The sequence below is a fragment of the Fukomys damarensis genome, unplaced genomic scaffold (genome assembly GCF_012274545.1).
Source record: "Fukomys damarensis isolate Sample0158 unplaced genomic scaffold, DMR_v1.0_HiC HiC_scaffold_30, whole genome shotgun sequence".
Taxonomy (NCBI): Eukaryota; Metazoa; Chordata; class Mammalia; order Rodentia; family Bathyergidae; genus Fukomys; species Fukomys damarensis.
The window spans coordinates 64,706,313-64,717,052 of NW_022900942.1; the positions used below are offsets into that span (position 1 = coordinate 64,706,313).

General features: G+C 45.5%; 1 protein-coding gene across 3 annotated transcripts in view; it reads right to left on the minus strand.

The window, feature by feature from the left end:
- Positions 1-2,942, minus strand: part of L3mbtl4 (L3MBTL histone methyl-lysine binding protein 4) — a 243,120-nt gene extending 240,178 nt beyond the window's left edge. For all 3 annotated transcript variants that reach the window (XM_033757362.1, XM_033757363.1, XM_033757361.1), the window contains exon 1: positions 2,872-2,942. The gene's annotated coding sequence lies outside the window, so the exon portion shown is untranslated. The remainder of the gene's footprint in view (positions 1-2,871) is intronic.
- Positions 2,943-10,740: the final 7,798 nt, after the last annotated feature.

Genomic DNA, 10,740 nt, shown 5'->3' on the forward strand with positions numbered 1-10,740 from the left:
ATACCTATTACACAACAGGTACTAATAAGTGGCTGGGTGTGTGTGTGTGTGTGTGTGTGTGTGTGTGTGTGTGTGTGTGTGTGTGTGTGTGTGCGTGCATGTGGGCATCTGTGTAAATGTGTGCATTTCTATGTATTCCTGTTGTTCTGTTTCTTGAGATAAGCCTTCCTATATAGCCCCGGCCGGACCCAAACTCCTGGGCTCAAGTGACTCTGCTGCCTCAGCCTTATGAGTAACTGCAATTACAGCTGTGTAGCACTGAACCCAGCTTCCTTTTTTTTTTCTTTACCATGTTGAATATTAGGTTAGTAACTTAATTTTGTACTTTAAATTCCTATCCCAGGCATACCTACTGTACAACATTGCCTCACTTCAGCACAATCGAGATGTACCAGAAATGCTGCTAAATGGATAGCTTTAAAATGTAAATGCACTATTAACTCAAATCTGCAGGGAAACGAGTAATCTGACTCACTGATGGTGGCTTTGTAAACTTGATCAAAACTTTTAAAAGTCAGGTTGACAACACTTATCTCTAACCCCCAAACAAGGTGTTAATTTTCACTGATTTATTCATCCTACCTTTCATATTTTATTCTAAGAATACACAGGGAGTAAATGATGCCTTTACAACAGTGTAGACTTGGGGAAAAAAATCTAAGTACCCGATAACAGAAGTCAAATACATTAGACTATGAAGATCACACGCTGCTTTGCAGTTTATCTGTGCATTACCATTAGAACTGCACACATTCTCAGGTGAATAAAAAGCAGAACAAAACAAAAGTGAAGATCACGTGTTAACATCATGACAACTTTTGAGCGCAAGACAAAGACTGGGCAGCCAGTCGGTGAAGACCTAGGTGGGTCTTATACTTAGATAGCTTCTTACACACGCGCACAGCCAAGAAGCAAATGTCCCAAGTCCCTGGCATAGAGCGTACAGGCACCAAATGGGCCAGACCTCCACCTGGATGCTCCGATGCCCTATGGCTGCCATATACCCTGCTCCAGCCTCATCAAACAGGTGGGGGTGAGGAGACGATGTCTCATGTCAGCCTGCTATGAAGAACAATAAAGGTGACCTCATGCTCAGGGAGGATCTTAGTCCCTTCTGTCATGACAACAAGAGCCTGTGGTCCCACCAAGTCTTTCTGGCCTATTTGGGGGTATTCTGGATCACCAGGGGCTCCTGGAGAACCATTCCCCTACAAAGGGTGGGCGGTGTTCACTGATCAGAGCAGAAAGGCAACATCTCCCTTGTGTTTCCTTCTCTGTCCATCAGTACTGGGTGCAGGGGAAGATGGGTGTTTGCTTTCTTCTAAATCCAAGAAAAACCTCTGTCAGCTTCACTTGCAAGTCTGACATGCTTGGTTTACTTGACCTCGGCTGAATTTGCAGAGCAGCAAAAACAGCAGCAACTTCTTTCACAGAGAGTGACAGCTAGTTTCTGCAGAGATGACACGCGACACTGCCCAGCCACTAAATACCGAATTGGCCTACCCACACCGTGAGATGTGTTGGCTGCTTAATCAGATTGTCAGGAGCAAAGGCAAGAAACTTCAAGTAAAGACTACAGGAAAAAATCTGAGTCCAGGAAAAGGTTAGGAAAGTAAGATGGCGGTGGTGAGTTCATCGGCCACAGCATTATTACGAGGTTCACAAGACGACAGGAATTGCTCTCAGCATGTAGCTTATGGAGAATCTGTTATTACCGCAGGACTTGCAGTAGCTGTGAACATGTCACAACCTGCACCTGCCCTAATGACAAAAGGAGGCCACACGCAGGGTCTTTCACTGACTGGAACTCTCTCGCTGGCAACTAAACTACAGTAACATGGGAACCATCCACCCTGGCCCGAGCCAGAGCTGCTCCCAGACCCTGCGCTTTGGAGTCAGGTGCAGAATTAAGTGTCCAAGGGAGAGTAGTGTGGGTAGGGAGCTCAACTCCACTGGGCAAGGCAGCAGGTGTCAGTTGCTGAGAGAAACAGAGGTAATGGTGTCACAACATACAGACGCTCAGCAGAAACAAAGCTCAGGAAGAGCAGGCTCAGTGCTTGGAATGACGCAAGGCTGCTGCAGTGACTTTCTGAACTGAGTGTACGTAAGTCCTCACTTTATGGACACAAAGGACACTTTGCGGACCAGGTTCTCCTAACAGTCAGGAGAACCCCAAGCGACACAGACCTCAGCTCCCAGAAGCAGTCCTCCGGCAGAGGGCTTTAGCGTCAGCTGGCTCCAGCAGCAACATCACCCTTGCAGAAGGGGCCACACACAAAGGGCAAAGGCCAGGCTGGAAACACCTTAACCATGGGAGGGTTAGATTATGTAGCCCACAACTGTGTCCTCCTTTACCATTTCACATCGAGAGTTCTGAATACCTAAGTTGACTTAAATTAATAAAAATCTTTATTTTTTCAATTCTCTACATGAATCCACTTTCATAATGTGCACTGTTTTGAGTCTTAACTTTTCCTATAAAATTCATAATGCAAAAAACATTCTCTATTATTTAAATATAGAAAGAATCCCTACATGTTACTAGCCCTAGGATTTTTCTAAACCTTAAACTTCTCTGTAGCCTGCTCCAGTCTAATTTACAAAGAAACCCTACTAGGATCCCCAATATTGGATACACTGTAAGCCAAACTGCTCTGGGGGCTCACTGCTCTAATACCCAGCCTTCCAGGCACCCCACATCAGAAACCAGCCTGGAAATCAAGCAGCCAGGAAACTTTCTCTCCTGCAATAAGCATGACCCGTTCAAGGAAACCACGCAATAATCCCTTGTGTCTCAGGCACTTTTCCCATTGCTGGGCCAAAATACCCAACACCCGCAACTTAAAGTAGGAGAGGTTTACTTTGGCTCACCATTCGTAGAAGCATCCTAGCCCAGCTCCAAGGCAGGACAGCGCGGCAGGGCAGGAGGGAGGAGAGCTGCTCACAGTATGGTGGATAGGAAACAGTGAGAAGGGAGGAGCCAGGAGGGGGCACACTCTTCCAGGCCACTCCCAGGGGCTGCCTCTTCGGGCCAGCCCACCTCCTTCAGGAGTCAGCTGCGAGCCCCAACCCCTTCTCCACCCAAAGCCCTGCCTCTGAGCGCGTGAGTTTCTCGGGGGACATCTAGATGTATACCACACTAACTGTAATTTTATGAACTAAAATTTAAAATGGTAGGGCGTGAAGAATGAATAAATTATCACCCTAAAGGCTTAAATTTTAAGACGCGTATCAGAGTAGTTCCTTGGCAGTTCCACCAGCCATGAATAGCACACTTCACATAGTATTTCGACTCCTTCCTAAAGTTGGGCTGGGCAAGGCTCCCTCAGAGTATGCGAGAGAAAACTGTAGGGAGCAACCAACCAATTTTACAACGCACTGTTATACACAGTGCCTTCTCCTGTTGTACCAAGCAGAATCGATGATTTTCCTGATGCTAAAAACTCTTCCCACTGCTGGAAAGAGCCCCTGAAGCAGTACCTCCACGCTCACATTTCAGTAACTCCACATGTCCCTGCCACAAAGACTTTTCCATGTTCAAAATACAACAGTTTTCACTTGCACATTCAAGCTGCTCCGAGTTTCAGTCCCAGTGAATTTAAAATTCATTTACTGCTCCTCTCCCCAGGCAAAGCAGGAACTGAGTGCTGCGGGTGCACTGAGAATTCGACTCCTGCCCCCACGTGGCACTTGCTCTAGTGGGGGATACACGCGTGCGGACAGATCAGTGTTGCCCACACCCTGAAACACGGTGGGACTCCAGGGCCTGATGAATACACAAGCAGATAGGAGTGCTCATTTGCACTACTTAAGAGATACAAAGGATGTGTCTGGGAAAAAAAGATGCAAGAGGATTAATTCTGAACAGAGAAAGCCTCTGGGAGGCGACTGCTTTTGGAGACAAATAAAAATTTCACAGGCAGTCCAGGAGGAAGAAGCTTGCAGCAGAAGCAAAGCAAGAGAGGCTGGAAAATCAAGAGCCGCATCTGCAAACATCAGGGTCTGGGAAGCACTGAGCTGAAGCCAGTAGGAGCCATAGCAGAGAGTCTGGAAAGGGACAAAACAAGACTGAAAGGCTCCTTGAGGAGGTGAACGTTTACTCCTATGCTTAGAGAACCATCAGAGATCCCTGGGTGGTTGGGTGGTGGGGAGACCATCACGATTTCCTTTGTGAATTGGCACCAGGAAAGGCTAACATAAATGTGAGAGCAAAGACAGGAGAGAGACTGACAGGTCACCCCAGGGCGGGCTGCTAGAGGAAATGAAGGGAGACACAGAAACTCTACCCATGAGCCATGGCCGACGACTGCCTGCAGATGGGTGGGCAGCAGAGGGAAAAGACAAAGACAATCCTGGGCCCCCAGGAGTACATGAATGGATGGAGGGAGCCAACAGAATGCTGGAGAAAAATAAGAACAAGAATTCTTTTCAAAGGTAGAGAACTTTAGGTGTGTGGAATCATCTTTGAGAAATACACATCCAGCAAAAGACATGAGAAAATACTGAGAAAAGAGTGCCAAGGCCAGAACACAAATGGCCCCAGCAGAGATGAGAGGGCAGAAGGGAAAACAGCCTTGGGCTGACAGGGACACACAGCAAGGGCAGAGGGCTCCCAAGGCCTAGGAGATCAGCGCTGTCAAAATGGCCAAGTAAAACTAAGATGGGAAAAAGCAGCTGCTGGGTTTGAGGCACGGCTGTGCCCTGGACCTCAGAAAGAGGTTCAGCAAAGAGACAAGAGCAGAAGTCAGACTAAGAGGTCTAAGGCAAAAATGACATTCCAGGAAAGCAGCAAGAGCAGACCAGTTCTGAAGAGATTGCAAATGAGAAAAAGAGGCAGATAATAGGAATGTGTGGAGGTAGGAACAGTGTGGAATCTTTCCTGTTTAAAATATAAGGAATATGAGGAGAAAAGAACATTTTAGTTCATCAGCTTTGGAAATGAATGAGAGAGCCACGAGGCCCTTAGAAGAGAGGGGATCATCCTTGAAGGATGAGAGATTAGACAGAAGATCTGAGAGTACGGGCAGGGAAAGAGCACTGTTAGGGTTTGGAACTAGACCATCCTCCAAAGGCCCCGTCCCCAGGCTCGGTCTCCAGCCCATGGTGCTACTGCAAGGCAGCAGACCTTCAGTAGCTGGGACATGGTAGGAGGTCATGAAGACGTGCCCTCGAGGAGATTCTGAAACCCAGTGTCTTTCTTTCTCTTGCCCCCACCCCTTTCTGGACACCATGAGGTAAGCAGCCTCCATTGCCACATGCTCCTGCCACCATGATACTCAGCCTCACACAGGCCCAAAGAGGGACTGAAACCTCTGAAACATGAGCCAAAGTAATCCTTCCTCCTTTAAAGGAGTGTTTGTCCTTTGTCAGGGTTTTAGCAGGAGAAGGCTGATGAGCACAAGCTGGGATTAAAATAAGGCAGGTGGTGAATGCGATGAAAAATAGGAGTTTTAGATGCCAGGGAAAAGGATGGATGAAATCCCACAAAACAGCCTTAATGTCCTTCAAGACGCAGGAGGGTACATGCTAGGAGTGAAGGGTAGGGTGGCACCTTTGGAAGCACAGGCCAGGGAGGCTTGTGGACATTCGACCTGAAGAGAAAGAACACAAAGTAGCCCCAAGAGTCCCGCTCAGTAGCTGTTGTCTCTACAAAGGAAGCAGTCAAAGCCGGCAAGGGATCCTTTCCAGCAGCTCTTGGCAGTCAGGAAGTGGAGCAGATGGTGAAGTGTGCAGGCAGCTGGAGCCAGTGAGGAGAAGGCCAAGAGGATGGGAGACGCCAAGACAGAAGAGCAGACTTAACGTCTGAGGGGCCCCAACTGGCATGGGAGGCAAGGGAGTCAGAAAACAGCTGACTGAGGACAGGAAGAAGTGGAGAAGCTAAAACACAAGATACAGTTGTTGTTTAGGATTCCATAGAACTGGAAGAGAAAAGAATTGAGTGTGACCAAGAAGGGGATTTCAAAACTCAAGGTGTGGAGTTGATTCAACAGACATGAGGCTGGCACTGTGCCCTGCATGTGGCAGCACATGGGCAGAAGAAAAATGCAAAGGAAGCCTGGGTTAGTGAATAGAAGAGATGTGTACGAATGCAAGCTATCCTGATTCACGGTATTCAAGTATGACCATCACCCAGGAACCTGGAGGAAATACAAATTTGGGGGCCAACATCAGAATGAATGCATTGGCGATCTCTTGATAAGTTCTCCAAGTAAATCTGGTGTTGGATAAAGTGCGACACCTGTTGCCCTAACATAGCACGAAGCAGAGGAAGATATGCTTCTGCTTGAGGTCACCAGGGAAGGCTCTCCTGTGCCTTCAGAGGGTAAGGTTCTCCCAGGGCGGTGCCCACACCAACCACATCCGCATCACCTGGAAAACGTTCAGGAATAAGATTTGGGGCATCCATGGACTTGGGTATGTGCTGCACCGGAGGCTCTGGAGATGGGGACCAGACCAGGCTCTGTGATCACAGTGCTTCAGATGGTTCGGATCACTGCCCAGAGGAGGGCAGCTCCTGCTCCTGGTGCCAAGGACAGGGGCAGAACCGGACTCTCTGACCACATTCTGTCTTGAATTTCCACAATTCCTTTTCCCCCAATATATATTATTACAGCACATCCCATTGCCTGGGCAAGCTTGAGTGATATCCTTTCCTGGAAAAAGAAAGACTAATTGAGGCACCATGTTAGTTACTTTTATCTCATTGCTGAAACAAGCTACCCAACACCCAAAGTCAAAGGGGGAAAGGTTTATTTGGCTCACAGGTCATGGAGGCTTCAGGTCATAAGTGGCTCTGAGACAGGGTGGCAGAGGGGCGACAGTTCATGGCAGACCGAAGGGAGCAAAAGCAACAAGTGATCTTAACAGAGTCTTTCTGCCCCTTTTATCCCATCCAGACGACTAGGATTAGGGAGGGTGGTGCCAAACCCATCACTCACGTGTAGTGGTTCAGTAATCATACGCCCTTAATGCCACCATCACACACACCAGAAACAGCCACTGCTGCAAAAGAAAGCCCCCCCCCCGGCATGAAGCTTTGGGGGGACCTTCAAATGCAAGCCACAACAGACACCATACTGAGAGTTTCATTCCATTGCCTGCATGTACTGTGAAGATAGTGGATGGTTTCCAGGGAAGTAAATGTCACAATAAGTTTCAAACTACTTCTTTGTCCTCTGCCATGACCACTGTTATTTTATTTCTTCTTTAAAAAGATACTGCTAGGGATGGTTCTAGAGACAATGGACAGAATAAGAAAAGGACACAGATAATAGAGATATCATGAAGGAGACTACGGGAATACACAGGCATGAGAAGTCGCATGCTGTTTTGAGACAGCTGCTGCAGGATTGAGAGGAGCAGAAGGAATCCAAGGAGGTACTTATGAGATTTGACAAAACTGGACAATCAATGGGATGAGAAAGGCAGCTCTCTGACACATCTAGCTTAGGAGGCAGAGGCGATGCTTGTGGCTGTCACTAAGCAAGACAAAACTAGAAAAGCAGGCTAGGAGAGCAAGAATGCATTTTCAGAACGCCAGCTCTTTGGAGCCTAAAGAGATCTGAAGGCCATTAGGACCACCTATCCAGGAGGCATGATGAGCAAATCTTCCAGGAGAATGTTCAAGACAGGACAGTGGATTTAGGGTACCGGGTGCTAAAAGACAGGAGATTCTCAGAGTGGACACAGAGCTCTGAGCAGGGGGCCAGGGCAAGCATTAGGGAACTGCAGCTTTAGGGAAAGGACAGAAAGGAAATAGTCAAGAACAGGAAGAAGGGGAACCAGAAGAATGGGCAAAACGCAGGAGGAAATATTTTCAAGTAGAGAACTTTACTACTATAAAAGTTGGGTTAAGAAAGGTAAAACAAGACAAAAACTGAACAAAGACCTCTGATTTAGGAACTGAAAGTCACAAGTGGCCTTTTTCTGAGATTCTGAGTAGAGACTGATTGGAAGTGCAGAAAAGGCAAAAAAAATAAAACAGAGATCTGAAGCTGCAGAAAGAGACGGGGCCACGGGCAGGGACGATTTCTACCGAGAAAAGGGAATGGGAGCTGACACAGGGAGTCCGGAGGGGAGCGGGAGGAAGGCTGGGGAGCCACCCTGTGGGAAGACAATGGTCCCGGCTCTGCACATGGAGAGGTGCCCTGGAAATGGACACCTTCTCAAATGACCAGCTCCAGGAGCCACGGACCACAGACGGGTTCCAATAAGGAGCTGGCCACTTTGTGGAGGAAACAGACGAGGATCAAGCAACAAGCAGAACCCAGTTGCAGAGACATGAACGAAGGGCTAAGGACACAGCGAAGGTGGGGTCTGCAGTGTCTCAGGGTGCCACTCATTCAGATTTCATTCTCCACCCAGCAATATTAAATGAACGCCTCCTACATGCTTAAAACGGCCAAAAATAAACCAAGACACCAGTCTCCACCGCAAACCCTAGTGGGTAAAGACAAATAATAAACAAGTTAAGCTAAATACGTAGTACATCAGACAGCAATAGGGTTAAGGAGGAAAGAAAGTGGAGGGATGGGAGGAAATATCTTCAGGCAGCTCTGGGACTTTCTTGCAGCCAGTGACTTCTCAGCAGAAACTCTGAGCGTGAGAACACCATGAAATCACAACTTTAAAGCCCTCAAAGCACTAAATTGTCAAGCAAGAACTACATATCCACAAAAACAGCCTTCACATGCAAGGCTGAAGTAGCACGTTTCTAACAAATAACTGATTTGGTGTCTCTCGTTTCATTCATAGAATACAGGTTTCCACTGTTGAGTGGGTTCTTCCCCGCCACTAGAGTCCATTTAGTCCCCTCAAAGCATTCTTATAAGCTTTTTTTCTTTCAATATTTGTATTTAATGGAATTTATTTTACACAGCTAAGGGGCAGCTGGGTGAGCATAACCTATCGAATAACCTGTCATATGTTCCTTGAATTGATTTATTATCTTTCTTCACATCCTTATCTCTGTATGGTTTCTCTACTCCATTCTACAGATGCTTGGTCTATAATGCCACCAGAATGTGGGGATATAAGTATAAAATTGTTTTATCCCATTCAAATCAATCAAAACCAGTTATTCTATTTCCAGATTGAATTAAATATAATTTGGGGAGAATCAACATTTTTTTTGGGGGGGGGGATACCGGGGATCGAACTTGGGTCTTTGCACTTGCAAGGCAGGCGGTGGAACCACTGAGCTAAATCCCCGGCAAGAATCAACATTTTTGTGGCATACCTCTCCATTATGTCAGATATAAATTTATATCCTTCAATAGGATTTTCTGCTTTTCTTCATTTAATGTCATTCATATTTCTTGTTTGTTTTGTTCTAAATGTTTTAAACCTTACTCCATAAAATTCAGGAATTTTGAGGTGATGAATAAATTTTTAATTAATTTTTAACTTATTAGTACTAATAAATTATTAGCTAAAATACAGCAAAGCTAATGTTTATTTGCATTTATCCTGTATCCAATAATGTCAACATTCTAAACTATTAATTATAGTTTGATTCTCCTAGGTTTTCTAGTTATAAAATTATATCACCCATAAATGTTACGTGTGTATGTAGTTTTCTTCTTTCAAACTTTATAGAATTCATTTTGTAGCTGGCTTAATTTTTAAAATTCTTAAGACAATACTGAATATTTATGATGACAGTAGACATCCCTATCTCCTGATCTGAACTGAGTCTTGCTTGACGTTTCACTATTTAGGATATTTGCTGTGACACGCTGGTAAATAGTTTTACTATATTTAACACTATTTTACCTGACAGATTTTGCTTCTAATGGCAGTTTTATCAGAAGCCTTTTCAGGACTGGTAGATCATCCTATGGATTTCCACTTTTCATCCCCCAATAGATGAATCACATCAGCAGGGTCCACACTGAACCCCATTTCATTGCTGAATATCACACTCCTGAACATTACTCCCGCCTCCGTGATATGATGTCATTCTTTTAAAATATGGCTGGAGTATATTTTCCAATATTTATTTATAACTTCATATCTGTGTTCATATGTGGTATTCATTTCTAGTCTAGCAGTTTGGATTTTTGTACTATCTTTCTCGGGTTTTACTTACTACTTCAGAAAGGAACTTTCATCATTTTTTATGACCTGGAACCATCTTTTCTTTTAGTACTGAGGAACAGTTTAGCTGTGACAGCAGTAAGTCCTCCCTTTCCCATCTTCCCTATTGGTCTACTCAAACATCCAACCTTCTTTTAGATTCAACACTTTCTTTATGATCTTTAGTGTGCTACGAAATAATCTATCCCTCCAGGTTTTCATTTCTCTTGCATACTTCTTAAAAAAAAACTTACACATCTTTATTTTTCCTTCCCTCTTAGTAAAGAAGCTTAAAACCATATAGAACATGCTGCTTTCTTGTCTAAAAGAATGGGTAAGTGCCAACAGTGCTCAAAGTGATCAAGAACACAACGAAAGAGATTAGGGTCGGGGGTGAACTGACATGGGTGAAGGACACCCAGGTGGAGTCCACTTCCAGCAGAGTTAAAACATGAACCTGCAGCTAGGCAGAAATAACTGGGGTAGAAAATGGTAAGAGAAGGCCGGGGATTTAGCCCAGTGGCACTGCGTCTGCTTCGAAGTTGTAGGTTCTGAGTTCGATCCTCAGTACCAAGAAAGAAAGAAAGAAAGAAAGAAGGAAGGAAGGAAGGAAGGAAGGAAGGAAGGAAGGAAGGAAGGAAGGAAAGAAAGAAGGGAGGGAGG